Here is a 21327-nt window from a genome sequence, read left to right on the forward strand (position 1 = left end):
CATTGCACATAGTGTGATAATGTTCACTATGTTTGTGTACAGTATAGGGAAAGTGTAGTGCTCTTAGTGCGACACTAGAAGGGGGCAACTCTAGTATACAGAACAGTTAGTAGATAGTATAGGGTTAAGTGTAGGAGGGGCTGCCGGAAGTTAAGGTTAGAGCAGAAGGGAAGTTTAGTCAGACGGGGCCAGGTGCCCAAAGTGTCCACATGGGCTATAGACCCAGGACGGAAGCCACGCAACATTAAGCAGCGGCAGCCCACTTTATCCATGGCCACTGTGCATCATTGCAGTGGACCAGTACAGCAGAAAAAGAAGATGTGGCGACTCATAGCTTGTGCAGACACCTTTAGAGCGGGAGTTGGAGTGAGGAACAGAAGGTAGTTGAGGCTATGTGCACACGTAGCGTTTTAAAACGCTTACTAAAAAACTCCTTCCCAGAAATCGCACGTTTTTTTCCCGTGCGATTTGACCGCGATTTTACCGCGATTTTGCAGCGATTTTCGCATGCGATATTCAAGCACTTTCCAAGCGATTTGAAGCATCGCTTGGAAAGTGATTGACAGGTTGTCACTCGTCAAACATAGTGTTTGACAAGTGTGACCAGGTTTTTACTATTGAGGCCGCCTATGTGGCATCAATAGTAAGAGATAGAATGTTAAAATGCTAAAAAAAATAAAAAATCGGGGTATATTTACCTTCCGGCGTCCCGCGCTGCATTCCCGGGCCTCAGCATTCCCAGCAATGCCTTGCGAGACCTGTGATGACGTAGTCTCGCGTTGCTATAGCGATCTCGCGAGACCGCTAGAGTCACGCGAGACTACGTCATCACAGGGCCTTGCTGCAAGGCATTACTGGGAACGCTAGGCCGGGAATGCAGCGTGGGACGCTGGAAGGTAAATATACCCCGATTTTTTATTCTTTTTTTTACAGGGGTATGGTACCCAGGGCCTGGAGGACAGTCTCCTCTCCTCCACACCGTGGGTACCAACCGCACATGAGACGCTTAACTTCCCGCATGGTGGGCATAGCCACATGCGGGAAGTGAGCGATTCTCATGCATTCCTATGGGTGCGGAATCGCGGCAATTCTTTGCGATTCCGCACAAAGAATGAGCATGCTGTGATTTTTTTCCGCGATGCGATTCCGCCGCGGAAAAAAGCGCAGCATTAGCACAGCATGTGCGGAATGCCATAGGAATGCATGGGGGGCGTTCTGTACACGATTTTTAAGCATTTTCGCAGCGTTTTCGCGCCGAAAATCGCGGCAAAAACGCTTAAAAATCGCTACGTGGGCACACAGCCTGAAGGTTCGCAGGGAATGGTACAGACGGGCCAAATGCTTTACCAGAGGCAACTAAACCGGTTGGCGGATGATTTCAAGTCTGGGGTGAAACAGGCAGAAGGAATTGTCATCATGGCGAGGTTAGGCCAGGAAGAAGCTGGGAAGCATTCTAAGACGGTCCGGTCCGGACGTGTGCCACACAGAAGTGTCAGCAAAGTAGGGGAACATGAGGAAGCAAGTAAAGTTGAATGTGAATCCCATGATGTGCCAACTGTGAATATAATGTGTGAAGTTCTAAGTAAAGAAAACGTTCAAGTTATTCTGGACTATGTCTCCATTACTGGGGGTCGCCTGGAAGAAGGGCCGTCGCCTCCTCGGACCTGAAACTGGAGACACAGGTACGCTGAGCAGAGGATTACAGTTTTCTGTGAGGGAAGATCGGGACACAGATGCTTTAGTGTCTCCGGCCATGACTACAGTACTGGCCTCCCCTTACATCTGGATGAGGGGCGCACAGTGCCTGCTGCTGTAGGAGTTTTACACTTGGTTTGTGGATGGGCACATTGTACAAATTCGTTTTTACTTTTAACCCCTTAGGGTACGTGCACACGCTGCGGATTGGTCTGTGGATTCATCGGCGCGGATTTTGCAAAATCCGCAGATAAATCCGCAGGTCAAAAGACCTGCGGTTTATCTTCGGATTATTCTGCAGTTTGGCCCTGCGGTTTCACCATCTCCACAATGGTGGAGATCGGAATCCGCAGAAAGAATTGACATGTCAATTCTTTCTGCGGTTTAGAAACCACAGATAATCCGCGCGGAAAATTCCGCAGCATCTGCACTGCGGTTTCCAATTCCCGTAGGGAATAATGGTACTGTACACCGCAGCAGAAACTGCTGTGTATCCGCAGCGGCCAAATCCGCTGCGGATCCGCAGCAGAATCCGCAGCGTGTGCACACAGCCTTAATGACCATCAATACGTCTTTTAACTGACCTGAGATATTAGAGAATAGCCTCCCCATATAGGTGACAATCCAGCAGCTGTCGGCTGTACACTACAGCTGACAACTTGCTGCATCAGCCACGATCAGTGTTGTCACCGTCCATATCTGTTTAACCCCTTAAATGCTGCTGTCAATAGTGACTATATCATATAAATGTTGTAAAGAGTGTGGCTTCTCCCTCTTTATCCCATTTGGCACTCTGAGATCATGATTGTGTGGTCCTGAAGTTTGCCATATAAATATATATAAATTTTATTTTTATAGCGCCGACATATTCCGCAGCACTTTACATTTCAGAGGGGATTTGTACAGACAATAGACATTACAGCATAACAATAATCACATAGATCATAACAGATACCAAGAGGAATGAGGGCCATGCTCGCAAGCTTACAGTCTATGAGGAAAGAGGTAGACACGAAAGGTGGGTGGTAACAGTTGCCCTGATTGTATGGACCAGCCATAATGTTAAGTGTGTAACAGTACAGACACAGAGGGCTAATGGATGCATAAAGCATGTGGGAGAATGATGCGGGGAACCTGGTTATGGTAAAACTTTTGGCTGTGCCACACAGGGATAGATTAGGTTAATGTGTTGAGGCGGTAGGCCAGTCTGAATAAATGCGTTTTCAGGACACGCTTAAAATTCAAGAGTAAATAGCGTCCTTAGAGTATGCCGGCTACAATGACCTGTTCAAAAGTCAGCAACATTTAGGTGGTAAAAATCAAATTTTTCATTCCTATCATGCCATTTTGTATTAATTCCTGAAAAGCACCTGAAGGGTTAATAAACTACCTGACAGCAGTTTTCAATAAGTCAAGGGGTGCTGTTTTTAAAATGCTATCACTTTTGGGATTTTTCCAATATATACGACCCCCAAAGTCACTACAAACCTGGAGAGGTCCCTAAAAAAAATCATTTTGTAAATTTCCATGAAAAAATGATAAATTACTGCTACATGTTTCAACCTCCTAAAATGCTAACAAAGTAAAATAACATTTTGCAAATGGTGCTGATGTAGAGCAGACATGTGGGAAAGATTATTTATTAAAGTTTTGCTGTGGTATGACTATCTGAATTAAAGGGATAATCATTCAAAGTTTGAAAGAAAATTTTGTCAAATTTTGTCAAAGCGTTCCAGAGTTATTACCACATAAAGAGACACTGGTCAGATTTTTAAAATTTGGCTCTGTCACTAAGGGGTTAAACATTAGTCTCTCTGGCTTCAGAAATGGCCCTGAAGCACGATGCTTATTCCGATCCAACTCTATAAAGAGCCGTCATTAGATTTTTTTATTAAATGTAGTTCCTCCTCCAAGCTACACTTTTCCACTGATTCCGCGCCCCTCAAAGTTATACTCCCCAGTAATAAAGATGCACATTTTCCCCCATATATCACAGGCTTTCTCTTTCGTCGCTTATGTTTTCTCCTCTGATGCCATTCAAAACATGGCTGCTTCCCCAAATAAGCCCTGTGCTAGAAGGGAAAACTTGTACCTTTATTACTGGGATGTGGGGGACTAACTGTGGAACGGAACAGAACAGAACAGAAGAAAGAAAAACTTCTGGAATTGCTTCAGTGACTAGCAGTGACATCACTGATGCTGCGAGGCCTCACAGCCTGACCTGCGGTGAACTCTTGAGTGTGGGAAAATGCCAGTTCATTTTCCCATGCTCAAGAGTTCACCGCGGGGGTAATTCTGTGAGGAAGTGCTGCATCAGTGAGGTCAGCGCTAGTCACTGATGCTGCCGCCGGCAGATGCTCATTCATTCATCAGTGGTTCACAGCAGGGGCGGTCACATTAGCACTGCTCCCGGTTGTAAACTGTATATCCCTGTTGTGAATTTGTGGCGCCCCCAGGGGTATGGTCGCCACAGTGGCTTTGTCTTCCTCCAGGGGAGGGTAATGCCAGGCTTGGAGGCAATGATGAGTCTCTCTCACAGTCAATCTATGCATGCAAGACAGTTCCACTCCAGGCCAGCAGGGGAACTCTGAACTGGGATTAAGGGGAGGAGTGCTCTCTGAGGGCCAAGAGGAAGGGGTGGTTAGTCAGTTAGTCGGCGGAGGGTGAAGTGTGCAGACGTGTGGAAGGAGCGCTGAGATAGAGCGGAGAGGACGAGCTCATCTCTGGAGAAAGCGCATGAACTGGAGCCTGGTCTCCACGGTTGTACGGATACTAACGGTCCTAAAACAGACACCAGAGAAGTAGGAGGCTGTAAATGCCCTACTCCCATCTAAGACTTGAGGGCACATCAGCAGCTTGGATAGTGAGCCGGGACTCAGGAAAGAGGAGTCCCCAAGATAGGCTACAGCTGTCTGCCGTGCAAGTGAGGTTCTTGAGAACATCTGTCCGGAGGAACTCCAGTGTAACTCAGTACTGGGAGTACTTCATTCGAATAAGCACTAGTAAGGAGACTGCACAACCCATCTGCTGAGAGAGAATCCCTGAATTACTTCCAGGCTAGCCTGCTCCAATACCATCTGTAATCAGGACCTGGACTGCAGTTATCAAGTAAAGGTGCAGAAATTGCACCCCGCTGTGTCTTGTCTGCTTCCTACCTTTCCGGCACCGCTACATCCCCGTGCCAACCACATCTACACTGCCCTGGGACTATAGCTTCACCTGTGGAGAGCTTTTACATCTTTGCTGCACCATACCATTAGTCCCAGTGGATCTGCATGCAGCGTCGGCTTAACATCTCCCTTGCCGAGCACCAGAGGTGGCGTCACAAACTATTCATCTAACTACATTCCACCATTCACATCTTCCTATTACTTGGGCGCCCAGGGCCACGGTCCGGGTCACCGCTGCTGTGACACATCCCACTGCTACCGGCCCTGTACCGAGTACCCCACAGGCCTGGGAGGGCGACCCAAATTCCCTGGCTCAGACTTCTGAGCCGAAGCTCTCCCTGCTCCCTCCGGTGGTTACTGGAGGTAGTGGAGCTGGCCAGATTGAGAGAGATTTGCCACCTGATGATGATGATGACGATTGGAGATCTGGGGTTATGGACTGGCGTATTTGTCTGCAGACTTCCTGCAATCCCTGCTGGTGATTTCTTTCCTGTGCATTCAGAGGTTTGATGTCTCCTGCCCTGTTCCTGTGTTGTTCAGCTAAGTGATTCATTTGCTAAGCCTTTGCATCTGATCTGGTTTTGTCTATCTCTGCTTGTTGTGCGTGTTCAGCTTGCTCCTGCTGGGGGCTGTGCTGGACCACCGCTCCATATGTTACTGCTGGTGTCAGTTTGTTCAGTCCTCTGTTATATTGGTCTCTTTTGCTTTGCTTCCAGTTAATACTGGAGTGCTGATATAGTGGGGTCGAAGTCGTGTCACTTCAGTGTTTTTGTGTACATCAGATGTGTTGGATTTTTCAGGGTTTTTTGCGTGATTGCAGACAGCGTCTTTTCTTTCCTATCCTGTTTAGTCAGTTTGGGCCCCATAATTTGCTCAGTCTATTTTTCTGCCTGTGTTTGTGTTTCATCTTGTCTCACTGACAATATATGTTTGGGGGCTATCTATTCCTTTGAGGTCTGCTCCAGAGCAGTTTAGATTTCCCCTTTCTTGCTTTAGGCTTAGTTAGCTCTCCGGCTGTGCCGAGGCATCTAGGGCATCGTAGGTACACTACACGGCTACTGCTAGTTGTGTGGATAGGATCAGGGGTCTGCAATCCGCTTAGTTACCAACCTCTCTGGTTTTCTTGGTGGCTTAGCCTGTTCCTGCCATCCTCCTCGGTGACCCATTCATAACATATCCCCTACATATGGATTACAGCGTGGGACTGAACGCTGGACAGGTATGGTATATTGTTGGTTTGTTATTTTTTTTCTTTATTACAGGAGATCGAGGGTATCGCATGGATTAACTGAATAATAAAGATGGCAAACTGTGTTTAGTGTTTTATTTCTTCAAAATACTTTATTCTGACTGTGCCTTTATTTAACCACTGAACAACTCTAGGATTAGTAATGGATTGGTGCCTTATTGACACCTCCATTACTAAGCCAGGCTTGATGTCACCTCACAATACAAAGGTGACATCAACACCCCAACTATTACCCAATATGCTACCCACTACAGGGCAGTGGGAAGAGAGAGGCTAAGTTCTGGAATTGGCGCATCTTAGAGATGCGCCTTTTCTGGGTTGGCTGGGGGCAGAGGTTTTTAGCCGGGGGGGCAAAAACCATGTTCCCTTCCTAGGCTATTAATATCTGTCCCCAGTCACTGGCTTTCCCTCTCTGGCGCAGAAAATTGCGCGGGAGCCCACGCCATTTTTTTCAACAAAAATAATATTTTATTAAATACATACATGTTCCCTAATGTGCACACATGCTATACTAATTGTATTGATCACACAAATCTATATATCTAACAATTCTGCATGTGTTTACTGTATGTAAACCATGTCTCCTATCCTGTCAGCTCCTGCATTGATTTTACAGAAGCCGACAAATGAATTAATGGCTAATCTATCTATATCTCTATGCAATACAAAGATACATATATATGTGTATCACTGACATATATATATATTGTGGTGTAGTGACCACTGTGTCCGCTAGGGGGCGCTGTGTGGATGTCCGAGGAGAGAGGATGAATGGCAGAGTCATGAGTGACCATTATGTCAAGGTGGGTGACCTTGAGATGGAGACTGATGTGTGTGTTGATCAGCAGTGCTACTGCTGACGTGTTGTGTCAATGTGTCAGGGAGAAGTCTCCAGGTAACTGGGGAGACGGGCCGACCCAGTTACATACAAACCCACCCAGGGGGTGTGTTTAAGAATGCTATTCCAAAGTGTGTGTGAATGGTCCAAGTACCTGTGATGAGGTCATAGCCATGTGACCTGGTGGGCGTGGCTACAGACCATATAAGGTAGCCAGGGTAGGTCACATGTGGTGAATACAGGGACCCGGTTGGTCCGTTGTGAAAGGTCCCGCTGGGAGATGTGTCTCCTGGTTAACAGCATGTGGAGTGGCTGTGTGTAATGGCTGCACGTGTCTGGCGAGTCCCGGGAGGGAATGGATGTCTGCAGCATGGAGAAACAGCCATGAGGAAACCCGGACGTGGGTGAGATAACTATGAGGCTGAAGAGCCTGTGTATGCCAACCTGTGTGAACGCAGGGAGGACAGAGAGAAGCTCTGTCAAGGACGCTATGCTGATATGAACTTTATGTTGCTTGCTTTGGCTTATGCTGCATAAAGTAAATAAACCGCATAGACTATAATGGTTTTATGGAAAACCCGTGCCGGACCTGGTTTTGTTGCTGCTATGCGAGTGATCCCCTATGTGAATGGCAGCGCTACCTCACAATATATATACATATACACACACCTGTTGTTAGGGCTGGCGGAACGCACCAAATTATAAAGTAGTAGTAGTAGGTGCGTTCGCAGCCCGGGGTCCACCGTGCAGAGGTGGTACACTGCTGCTAGACAAATGGCAGAAGAATAGAGCGGCGTGAAACAGTCACACGTGGGTTACGTCACCCAGTGTGAACAGGAGCGGACTCTGTTAATTCACAGAGCCGCACAACCGCTGAACGCCTGTTTAGCTCACAGAGCCCAGCCAAAGAGTGCACAGCAAGCGGCCACAGAACTCTACCCCCAAGGACATGGGGTTAGAGTCCCTCTAGGCCCACTGAGTGTGCGGCGTCGTTGCCACGAACGCCGCTATAGACTCTGGCTATGGAGTGTGGAGCACTTGCACTGAGGCGTGCCGAGTCACTGATGACAAATGCCTGACTCAGACTCTGACCTACCTACGCCTAAGCCTGGGCACTAGCAGGCTAGGCTGTGCAACACATGCGTACCAAGGGTAGGTGCTTCATAATGAGTCAGTCACCAGAGACATTCACACGAGCATTCATCACTCACTCCTTATAGTCTGAAAATACAGTCTATCCTAGTGCATGGCCGAGCGGCCATGCAAACATTTATAGCCGCGAGCGTCTGGGACCTTCCTGACTTCTCGAATGGGCCAATCTGACCAGAAGCAGGACCTGAGCACGTGACCTTCAATCTCCAATGGGAGATCACTCCACGGGCATGCTCAGTGGCCCGACATAGGAACTTAGTCCCTGGAGAATCTCGCTGCTGAGCAGCATGTATTGCCATAGCTGTGCCAGAGGTGGTAGCAGCAAGCAAACCCACGAAGCTGGTCTGGGCAGAGCGCCGGGACCGACGAGTTTGCTGAGCAACCTCCTCTGCGGCTGGAGAGGAATGGGAGACCGCCGGAAGTAAGGCTCGGGATTCCCACTGTGCAGCGACAGGAACCCGACGCCTAACACCTGTTCTATATGTATTCTATCTTTTCGATACTAATCTGTCAGTGTGATTTTACAGTAGCCGCATAGGAATTGCCGGCTTTTCAAAGGACACCGGTGCGAGTGCTGTCCGATTTTTTTCTCGCACCCATTGACGAGTCTCGTCAGAGTTACGTGTACGTGGCAATCGCAGATGAGATGTCACCCATTGAATAACATTGGTTAGAGTGCAATCTGATTTTTTATTGGATTGCACTCGTCCAAATTTCTCGCAAATGGTTATAAGCCCTTAGGGCTCATACTCATGTACAATTAAAGCAGACATTGAAAAATCAGATTGCACGCTGACTAATGTTAGTCAATGATTATGTGTTCACCTGTGATTTTTTTCTCAGCTTGGATCAGACTGAGAAAAAAATCGCAGCGTGCTGCGAGTGGTTGCGTATATCAGACAAGACTCGCCAATGCAACTCAATGTGTGCTATAAAAAAATTGCACGGCACACGGACCTTGCTAGTGCCGTCCGATTTTTATGCAGTCATCTCATAGGAAACCCGACGTTTCATCAGCCAAGTACTGTAAATGCACAGCGTGACCCATCAGAATAGAATAGATAGAAAAGATATATACATAGAATAGATAGATAGAAAGATGTGAATAAAAGAAAAAAATGATGTAGGGTCCCTCTAATTTTTATTAACCAGCTGAGGGAAAGCTGGCAGCTGTGGGCTTTTGTTTATAGTCTGGGAAGGGGGTAATAAACATGGAGCTTCCCATGGTATTAACCCCTTAGCGTCCATGGACTGGCATAGTCCGTCATGGATTGGTGTAAGTTCTCGCAGCAGGATGGACTATGCCTGTCATGCATTTAAACTTGTCACCTCCTGCCCGGTCAGTTCTGCCAGTGGCTGAGCTTCTGCACCAGCGTCCGCGCCGCCCCTGGCTGTTAACCCCCTATTTGCTGCGATTGAGCACGATCGCAGTGTTCAGGAGGGAGTCAGAGGGACAGGAGCTCCCTCAGCCTTTAGATCAGCGTCCTGATCTCTGCCATGATGACCCGGGGTCGTCATGACGACCGCAGGGTCATCCAGCTGCGGAAAGCCTCTGAAACCATGCTCACTGCATGGTCTCAGAAGCTTTCAGCATAGGTATAATACAGTGCAATGCTAGTGCATTGCAATGTATTATACCATCAAAGTAAAAAAGTGAAAGTCCCATAAAGAGATGGGGTAAAAAAAAATAAAAAAAAATGGAATTAAAAAATAATAATAATAATTAAAAAATTCCCCTAATAAATACACATTTTTATGTAAAAAAAACCCCCCCAAAATAAAAGTACCCGTTTGGCATCGCCGCATCCGTAAAAATCTGATCTATAAAAGTATCACACTAGCTAACCCCTTCAGTGAACGCCATAAAAAAAAACAAAAAAAAAAAATTAGAAAATTATGCTTTATCATTATACTGCTTGGAAGAAGTGAAATAAAACGCAAACAAAAAGACAAATATAAATAGCATCAATGAAAATGCCATTTTGTCCCACAAAAAAACAAGCTGCCAGACAGCTCCATCAACAGAAAAATAAAAAAGTTATAGCTCTCAGAATAAAGCGATGCAAAAATAATATTTTTCTATAAAAGTTTTTATTGTGTAAAAGCGCCAAAACATAAAAAAAAGATATAAATGTGGCATCGCTGTAATCAGCGTCGGACTGGAGCACCTTGGGCCCACCAGAGAAAATCATTCTTGGGGCCCACTATGTAGCTACATAGAAATAAATACAAGACCACCAATTGTGTGGTAAAACACACTAATATCAGGGTATAATATAAAGTAGTACAAATCTTAATTATGTAGCAGGAGTTGGGGTAGCCTCCCTCATAGAATATAAAGCAGCCCCCTCATATAGTATAATGCAGCCCCCTCAAAGAATATAATGCAGCCCCCTCATAGAATATAAAGCAGCCCTCTCATATAGTATAATGCAGCCCCCTCATATAGTATAATGCAGCCATCTCATAGAATATAGCCCTCTCATAGGGTATAATGCTGCCCCCTCATAGGGTATAATGCTATATATAGAGTTAGATAGATATAGATAGAAAGATAGATGTAGAAATAGATAGATATAGAGATAGATAGTAGATAATGGATAGATAGAGATAGATAATAGATAGAGATCGATAGAGATAGATATAAAGATAGATATAGATGGAAATATAGATATAGAGATAGATTGATAGATATAGAGATAGATAGAAAATAGATAATGGATAGATAAACAATAGATAGATAGATATAGAGATAGATAGATAGATAGATAGAGATAGATAATAGATAGAGATAGATAATAGATAGAAATATAGAGATATAGTAATAATAATAATAATATAGAGATATATAGATAGATATAGAGATAGGTAGCTACAGATATATATAGATAGATAGATTAATAGATATAGAGATAGATATAGAGATAGATAGAAATAGAGTTAGATAGATATAGATAGAGCGATAGATAGAGATATAGAGATAATAGATAGATATAGAGATAGATATAGAGATAGATAGATATAGTGATAATAGATAGCTATAGAGATAGAGCGATAGATACATAGCATTAGATATAGAGATAGATAGATATAGAGATAGATAGAGATAGATATAGAGATAAATATAGAGATAAATAATGGATAGATAGATAGAGATAGATAGATATAGAGACAGATAGATAGTTAGATAAATAATAGAGATAGATAGATATAGATAATAGAGAAAGAGATATATATAGAGAGATATATAGAGATAGATAGATATCTAGATAGATAGAGAGAGAGAGAGACAGATAGAGAGAGAGATAGAGATATAAAAAAACAAACCACGATACTCACCTCTCCTCCTCGCTCCCACGCTGATCCCGGCTTCAGTGTCAGGAGCTGCCCCCTCTGCCAGACACACAGCGGGTGCGCGATGTAGTGACGTCATCGTGCACTGGCTGTGAGTCAGGAGCAGAGGGGACTGAGGGCGGCACCGGCCCTGATTTACAGATGCAGAGCGGCTTACTGGGCTGGGGGCGGGGCCTCTGGGGGTGGAGACTGTGAAATGATATTCACTGCTTCGCAGTGAATATTCATTTCTCTTTAGCAGCGGGGACAGGGGCTCCTGCCTCCTGACACCCGCTGCTGCTCCGCTGGCAGGGGCCCCCATAGCAGCTGCATGGTGTGCGACACACCACTGGCTGGGGGCCCCTGGAGCAGCAGGGGCCCTAGGCAACTGCTGCCCCTGTATGCCAGCAGGTGCCAGAGCCCACCAGATGCCAGGGCCCACCGGAGAATCCACCGGTTCTCCGGCGGGCCAGTCCGACGCTGGCTGTAATCGTACTGATCCGAAGATTAAAACTGCCTTATCAATTTTACTACACGCAGAACGGAGGGAAAAAAAAAAACAATTACTGAATTGCTGGTTTTTCTTCATTCTGCCTCCACAAAAATCGAAATAAAAAAGCAATCAAAAAACGTCATGTGCCCGAAAATGGTACCAATAAAAACATCAGCTCGTCCCGCAAAAAATAAGCCTTCACGTGACTCTGTTGGCCGAAATATGGAAAAATTATAGCTCTCAAAATATAGCGATGCAAAAACTTCTTTAACAAAAAAGCGTCTTTTAGTGTATGACAGAAGCCAAGCATAAAAAAGGATACAAATCTGGTATCACTGTAATCGCACCGACCCGAAGAATAAAGTCGCCTAATCACTTATACTGTACGAGGAAAGGCGTAAAAAATAAAGCCAATTCTTCACCTTTTGTGGATTTGTTTATTCTGCTTCCCAAAGATCGCAGTAAGGCGATCACAGTGGTTCCCCCCCACATATGGGGTATCGGCGTACTCAAGACAAATTGCACAGCAACTTTTGGGGTCATATTTCTCCTGTTACCCTTGTGAAAATAAAAATTTGGGGGCAAAAACATTTTTGCGGAAAAACTATGATTTTTACGTTATAAACTTCTGTGAAGCACTTGGGGATTCAAAGTGCTCCCCACACATCTAGATAAGCTCCTTGGGGGGTCTAGTTTCCAAATGGGGTCACTTGTGGGGGGTTTCTACTGTTTAGGTGCATCAGGGGCTCTGCAAACGCAACATAATGACCGCAGACCATTCCATCAAAGTCTACATTCCAAAACGGCGCTCCTTCCCTTCTGCCATGCGCCCAAACAGTGATTCCATCCCACATATAGGGTATCAGCGTACTCAGGACAAATTGCACAACAACCCCTTTGGGGTCCAATTTCTCCTGTTACCCTTGTGAAAATAAAAATTTGGTGGGCAAAAAGATCATTTTTGTGGAAAAAATATGATTGTTTTTATTTTCACAGCTCTACGTTATAAACTTCTGTGAACCACTTGAGGGTTCAAAGTGCTCACCACACAGCCAGATAAGTTCCTTGAGGGGTTTACTTTCTGAAATGGGGTCACCTTTGGGGGGTATCCACTGTTTAGGTACATCAGGGGCTCTCCAAACGCGACATGGCATCCACTCTCGATTCTATCCAATTTTAAGTTCAAAACCTCAAACGGCGCTCCTTCCCTTCCGAGCGACTAAACAGTGGTCTTCCTCCACACATGCAGTATCGGTGTACTCAGGAGAAATTGCTCAACATATATTTTGGTTCATTTTCTCCTGATACCCTTGACAAAGTAAAAAAAATTGTGTCCGAAGTAAAATTTGTGTTAAAAAAAGTTAAATGTTCATTTTTTTCCTTCCACATTGCTTCAATTCTTGTGAACCACCTGAAGGGTTAATAAACTTTTTGAATATGGTTTTGAGCACCTTCAGGGGTGCAGTTTTTAGAATGGTGTCACTTTTGGGTATTTTCTGTCATATTGACTCCTCAAAGTGACTTCAAATGTGATGTGTCCCTAAAAAAATGGTTTTGTAAATTTTGTTGAAAAAATGAGAAATCGCTGGTAAAATTTTAACCCTTATAACTTCCTAACAAAAATAAATTTTGTTTCCAAAATTGTGTTGATGTAAAGTAGACATATGGGAAATGTCATTTATTTAGTATTTTGTGTCACATATCTCTCTGATTTAAGGTTATAAAAATTAAAAGTTTGAAAATTGCAAAATATCAAAAAATTTTCACCATATTTCCATTTTTTTCATAAATGCAAGTTATATCGAAGAAATGCTACCACTAACATAAAGTACAATATGTCACAAAAAAATTAATCTCAGAATCAGTGGGATCTGTTAAGCATTCCAAAGTTATAACAACATAAAGTGACAGTGGTCAGATTTCAAAATTAAGGCCTGGTCATTAACCTACAAAGTGGCTTGGTCCTTAAGAGGTTAATATCAGCTCAAGGCTGTCTTCTTAGCCTTTTGGGTTTAACAAGGGGTGACCCCCCAAAAAAAATGACATGAGGTCCCCCTTATAATAACCAGCAAAGGCTAGGCAGACAGCTGCAGGCTGATATCAATAGCCTGGGAAAGGGCCATGGATATTGGCTCCCTCCCAGACTAAGAACATCAGCCCTCAGCCGCCCCAGAAGTGGAGCATCCCTTAGATGCACCAATTCTGGCAGTTAGCTTCCACTCTTCCATTTACCCTGGTGTTTTGGCAAGTGGGTTAATAGTATTGGGGTTTATGTCAGCTTTGTATTGTCAGCTGACATCAAGCCCATACGTTACTAATGAAGAGGCATCTATAAAACACCGCCATTACTAACCCCATATTTAACTGTAATAAATACACAGACAGAATAAAGTCCTTTATTTTAAAGAAGCGCACAAAGTCTTATTTTAAATAAATACTCCCCAACCCTCTTTTTCCCATATATTACTGTATAAATAAAAAATAATAAAACACCATATTTCTCAGCTGTCCACAGATAATCCCTATGTGATACTGTCCCACGAAGAACTCCAGCTCTGCTACATCTGGGTGGTTTGTTGAGCATGATGCGTCCGCTCAGCAAGCCAGGCAGAACACACTGAGACAGGAGCATGATTACCCTCCTGCAGTGTCTAGCGCTGACGAGAGTAAGGTCACAGGAGCTCATAGCTGATGAACACAGGTCATCTCACTGACGTCACCGCTACTATCGTGAGCGGGTCGGGGAGAACTTATTTCAAATATAGGATTTTGTTCGATCTGTGTATTTATTACATTCGACTATAAGGTTAGTAATCGCAGTGTCTTATAGATGCCTCTCCATTAGTAACCACTGGGCTTGATGTCAGCTGACAATACAAAGCTGATATTAACCCCAAAACTATTACCTCACTTGCCTCCGCACCAGGGCAAGTGGGAAGAGTGGAGGCTAAGCGCCAGAATTGGCATATCTAAAGAATGCGCAATTTCTGGGTCGGCAGAGGGCTGATGTTCTGAGTCTAGAAGGGGGCCAATATCCATGGCCCTTACTAGGCTATTAAAATCAACCCGCAGATGTCTGCCTAGCTTTTGCTGGTTATTAATCATAGGGTGGACCCCACATCATTGTTTGGGGGGTTACCCATTGTTAATAACCAGGAAAGGCTAAGCAGACAGCTATGATCTGTTATTAATAGCCTGGGAAACGCCATGTTTATTACCCCCTTCCCAGACTATAAACATCAGCCCACAGCTGTCGGCTTTCCCTCAGCTGGTTACTAAAAATTAGAGGGTTCCCCACACCGGTTTTTTTCATTATTTAATTAAGAGCTAAATACATGTTCAGTAAGCTGCACTGCAATGCTTATATGTTTATATCCCAATGACATCTACGTATCTATCTCTGTATGTAAGATTGCTTAATTAGTTAGAAAACTAGATCGAAATGACAGAATTTCTGTAAAAGTTGATATTAAAAAGGCATTGCATAAAGATTGCATATGCATGTTATATGAATGCTAGGTGAGAAAAATCGCATGGTACTTGCATGACCCTCGCATGAAACTTGTCCTACTTTTCATGAACAACATCGGAGCGATTTTATTTACGCTGATTAGTGTGAACCCTTAGAGAGAGGCTCAGAGGACTTGGCACTAAACAGAGGAAAGTCTGGACCCTCTGACAAACAGCTTTTCATCCTGGCCTAGGACTCTTAGTCTTCTGGAGTGCATAATAAGGAGTTTCTTCATGACATGAATACTAAAGTATTGCTCTGGGTGAGAGTATAGTGAAATATGTGCAGCATAAGAGCTGTAAGGGGACGACACAGCAGTACCACAAGCTGCGTATATACTAATCATCTTCAGATTTTGCCTCACGTTCCCATAAACATTACAGGATAAGACTGATAAATGAGGCTTAATAACCACAATGACGACAATTGTTACTCCAGTATAAAGGTGGCATTCAGTTACTGCAAGAAAGGTTTTGGGGTATTAACTTGGGCACAGTGCAGCAGCTTTTTGTGGGCCTTGTATAACCTCGTTATTTGGTGAAGCAACTGTTGGCCAACCCATGACCGCATACTGAAAATGACGCTACGTGATCAAAACGGCAATGGGCAACTCTTAGGGTACGTGCACATGTTGTGGATTTGCTGCTACAGATCCGCAGCGGATTTGCCGTTGCTGATCCCCTGCAGATTGTCTAGTGATTTACAGTACAATGTTATTCAATGGGGGAAAAACCCACTGTGCACATGCTGCGGAAAAATCCACGCCGAAACGCAGCAGTTTATTTTCCGCAGCATGTCAATTCTTTGTGCGGATTCCGCAGCGGTTTTACACCCTTTCTATTACAGAAATCCACAGGTGTAAAAACGCATGCCAAATCCGCAATAAATCCGCAGGTAAACCGCATAAAAAAAAATGCACGGATTTTGACCTGCAGATTCTGCTAAAAGATGCAGAAAATTTCGCACAGCAATCCGCAACGTGTGCACATACCCTTAAAGACCCGTTCATGGAGGTAGACAATTTGACCATAATGAGCACTAATCATAAAACAATTAGCGGCCTTTTTGCCATTTTCATCCTGTGCAAATGGACACTTAAGCTGAAGTTATGATTAGACTCCTAGTGCCACACTTCAAACAGTTTATGTCCAATAATTACAAAGAAGCTCATGATACTCTTCTACTTTAGAGAAAAAGGCTTTGGGCAGATGCACAAGCAAATGCTATGAATTGTGACCAATGGAAAACCATAAAAAAAGTGTACCCTACAGAACCATTTCATACCCAAGCCATTGTCATAATGCTATTACGGTGTGCTTACAAATTGTTGTAATATGCAGTTTTGTTAAAATATGATTTGAGTGTGACATCTGAATTCACACCCATGAAATGCGGACTGTACTTTGCCAACCATCTAGAAATTCCTTGCCTGTCGGTGAAAACAGGACACTTTTTTTCTGTCTGGAAAAAAAAAAAAAAATTGCATCTGTGCTTTTTTTGGAGGCCGGAGAAACTCATACAAATTTAGATTATAATTTTTCAGTTCCAGTGAATATTGATAATATCATATCAGAATTATGGTCTGTAGACATGTATCACTTGAACTCTAAGGTTTTCTCATGTGTCCATGGAAAAAAAGTTGCCTCTCCATAATTTTTTGAGAAGTTGTCCAGAAAAAATAACAAGAATGGTTGGCAACCCTGCCGACCAGTGGAACTCCTGGCTGGAGCGAATGGCCTCGTATATGCCCAGGAGCAAGCGCGCTCAGGTAAGCACACTCGATGGTCAGGCCGGGTATTGTCATCGGAGCGCGGACTAGGTTTCTCCAGACGTGTGAACATGGTCTTGGTGGTTCAATGATGGCAGCAGGGGTCGGCGTTTATGCCTAAACCTATACAGTGGCGGGTGAGAGTAGTGTGAAATGTTGATGATCACATGATGCTTCATCCTCCATGTCAGGTTTATTCCTATAGGCGTTATATTTAGTGCTTTTATTTTTCATAGACCCAATTAGACAACTCCTGTTATAAACTCTGAAGTACAAATATCTAAAGATTGACTATAACTTCTAAACAGAAAGACAAATGTGAACAGGTGCAAGCCAAGAGATCCACCCCATATGTAACTAACAAATTAAAGCTGCACACTGAAACGCTATAGTATGTAAATATTGAATATATGAAACTGGAATTGCATTCCTGCTGTGGAAAATAAGTTAAAAGATGAAGGTACTTAGCGCATAAATTGCCAATTCGTGTGAGCCGAGCAGCCAGCAGTAAGGCATACTTCTTAGTTGGAACCTTGACCCAACAACATGATGCCTCACCATTTTTAACTTATTTTCCATAGCAGTACTGCAATTCCAATTTCATATATTCAATTTTTAGATACTATTGCATTTCAGTGTGCAGCTTTAACTTGTTAGTTACATATGGGGTGGCTCTCATGGCTTGCACCTGGTCAAAAGGGGTCTGTTTGGAAGTGAAAGTCAGTCTATTGTTACAGGCTACGACTATTTTAAATAGAGCTTGATCCAAACTGCCTATATAATTGTACTTTTTTTGCCCAGGAGAAGCATCATGTTAGGCTTAGGGTCCCAACAAAGGGGTACACCTTGTCACTGGCTGTTGGGCTCACATTAATAAGCCAATTTATGTGCTAAGTACCTTCATTTTTTTAACGTATTTTCTATAGCAGTAATACAGTTCAATTTCATACATTCAATGTTTACATATTATAGTGTATAAAATTGCAGCCTTAACCCTTTAGTGACTGCCGATACACATTGAAACGGCAGCCGCTAACGGCAATTATTCCCTCATTGCCATTTTGAAACGGCAATTGGGAGTATGCTCTAGAACATGATCGCGGCAGAATTTTCCAGTGCCCAATAACATTATTGCAAAAAAAAAAAGTATGCCCACTGTTTCAATGATTTCTCGCTATTCTGATATGTTACACGTCAGAGGCTAGAGAGATGATGCTTCCACCCCCCCCCCCCCCCCCGAGACCACACGGTAATTCAGTCAACCCCGGGCCCTCCTGATCTGTCCCATTGCCTGGCACGTCATCTTCATGGAAAATTAAAAAAAAAAAATGTCGGGCGCCCACCGAGGTCTGTTGGCCAATACCCGGCCACAATAGGAAATTTTAGCTATTGGTTCCTTTTGATCCCTGTGATAGACCCTTTATAAAAAATAGTAAGTTAAATCCCCTTTTGTCATCTCCTTAGATAAAAATTATAAATTTTTTTTTTTTATTTTTTCCCTTCCTTTATAGTTGGGTTTAGGGTTAGAATTAGTAAGGAGCATCGCTGATCCCCGCATGTTTTTTTTATGGTGTCCAACAGCTGCAAAACATGCAGGGCAGGGCCTTGAGCATGTCACTCGAGCACCCACGATACTTGGTGCATACCAGCTCACCCGATGCTAACTCTAGAAGTGAGCACTTGCGCTCAACATTAATGATGACATATTCAATATGTGACCTAATGTTCTCAAATTCTGGGTCATACCCGTGGGTTCAAAATGCTCACTATACCCCTAGATACATTCCTTGAGGGGTATGGTTTCCAAAATGGTGTCACTTGTTGGGGGCTTCCACTCTTTAGGCACATCAGGGGTTCTCCAAACATGACATGGCATCCGCTAATTAATCTAGCAAATTTTACATTCAAAAAGTAAAGTGGCGCTCCTTCCCTTCAGAGCCCTGCTGTGCGCCCAAACAGTAGATCTCCCCAACAAATAAGGTATCAGTGTATTTAGGAGAAACTGAACAGCAATTTTGGGGTCCATTTTCTCCTGTTACCCTTGTGAAAGTAATAGTTTGGTTCTAAATTAAACTTTTTGTGATAAATTGCGGTTATGTGCACACGTGCGGAATTGCCGCGGAAGTTTCCGCGGCAATTCCGCAACTCCCCGCAGCGGGAAATCCGCATGCAGAATTCCAGCAAAAACTAGCATTTTGCAAGTGTAACAAGCTTGCAGAATGCTAGCATTTTCCAAGCGATCTGTAGCATCACTTGGAAAACTGATTGACAGGTTGGTCACACTCGTCAAACATAGTATTTGAAAAGTGTGACCAACTTTTTACTATGAGGCTGCCTATGCATCAGTAGTAAAAAGATATGTTAAAAATAAAAAATCGTGATATTCTCACCTTCAGGAGTCCCCCGCAGCGTTCCCGATCCTCACGATGCTCCCGGCAAGTCCCATTCCCAGCGATGCCTTGCGACAATGACCCCAGATGACATAGCATCTTGCGAGACCTCTACGTCATCACAGGTCATTGTCGCAAGGCATCACTGGGAATGGGAGTTGGCAGGAGCATTGCTGAGGCCTGGGAATGCTGTGGGGGACGCCGGAAGGTGAGAATATCACGATTTTTATTTTAATTCATTTTTTTAACAGGGATATGGTACCCAGGGCCTGGAGGAGAGTCTCCTCTCCTCCAGACCCTGGGTACCATCCACACATTTTCCGCTTACTTTGCGCATGTAGCATGCGGAAAGTAAGAGGAACAATGCATTCCTATGTGTGCGACATCCCCGTGATTCCGCATGCGGAAAAATACGCATTAGCACAGCATGTGTGGAATGCCATTGAATACAATGGGTTGCTTATTGTATACATTTTCGTGGTGAAAAAATGCGGCAAAAACAAATAAAATCCGCAACGTGTGCACATAGCCTAAATGTTAATTTTTTTCTTCCACATTGATTCAGTTCCTGTGAAGCACCCGATGGGTTAATAAGCTTCTTGAATGTGGTTTTGAGCACCTTGAGGGGTGCAGTTTTTAGAATGGTGTCACTATTGGGTATTTTCTGTCATATTGTCTCCTCAAAGTCACTTCAAATGTGATGTGGTCCCTAAAAAATGGTTTTGTAAATTTTGTTGGAATATGAGAAATCACTGGCCAAATTTTAACCCTTATAATTTCCTAACCAAAAAAAAGTACATTTCAAAAATTGTGCTGATGTAAAGTAGACATGTGGGAAATATTTATTTATTAACTATTTTGTAAGATACTGTATGACTCTCTGATTTAATGGCATAAGAATTAAAAGTTTGAAAATCGTGAAATTTTCAAAATTTTTGCCAAATGTAGGGGTTTTTTTTCACAAATAAATGCAAGTTATATCGAACAAATTTTACCACTAACATGAAGTACAATGTGTCACGGAAAAACAGTCTCAGAATCAGCGGGATCCACTGAAGTGTTCCTGAGATAATACCTCAAAGTGACAGTGGTTACAATTGTAAAACTTGGCTTGGTCATTAAGGCCAAAATTGGCTGTTACTAAGGGGTTAATTTGTTACTTATAAACAGCAGTAGTCATTTATTTTTCCTTCCGTTTGCTTTTGATTGATTTTACCCATACCGATAAGTGAATCTTGCTTAAGACTCTGCAAAGGAGAGTATGTATGATGCTCTCCATCCCTCAGGTAGGTAGCGCTAGACCATATACTGTAACAAACATATCAATCTAGATATTCATTAGGTATATAAAAATGATAGTGACTAGTGCCTTGTAGCATATTGAGAAATTGAAACAGAAATCCATGTCAAATTGTCCAGTTTTTTTGCTTGTTTTATTTCCAATGCTTCCAAGTATTATTTTTTTATTCCGCCATACAGTTCTAGAGATACCATTCTTTTTATTTTGTACAAATTTTTTTTTATAGCCTGTACATCATGTACGGCCTGCCGATCAGCTCAGAGTATCGGCCATATAGTCAAAGTTATATGCAGTGTCTCCTTTCTAAAATCATGATGGGAAATATGGCATTAAATATATCCCACCTGGGACTTCCAGGAGGGAGGGGTCTCCGTATTTCCTGATGGTTGGGCATCTCAATTTTTCGGGTACTTGCGACATCCCATTGA

This window comes from Dendrobates tinctorius, unplaced genomic scaffold (assembly GCF_039654945.1).
Source record: "Dendrobates tinctorius isolate UK_male_01 unplaced genomic scaffold, ASM3965494v1 ptg000270l, whole genome shotgun sequence".
In the NCBI taxonomy this organism is placed as follows: domain Eukaryota; kingdom Metazoa; phylum Chordata; class Amphibia; order Anura; family Dendrobatidae; genus Dendrobates; species Dendrobates tinctorius.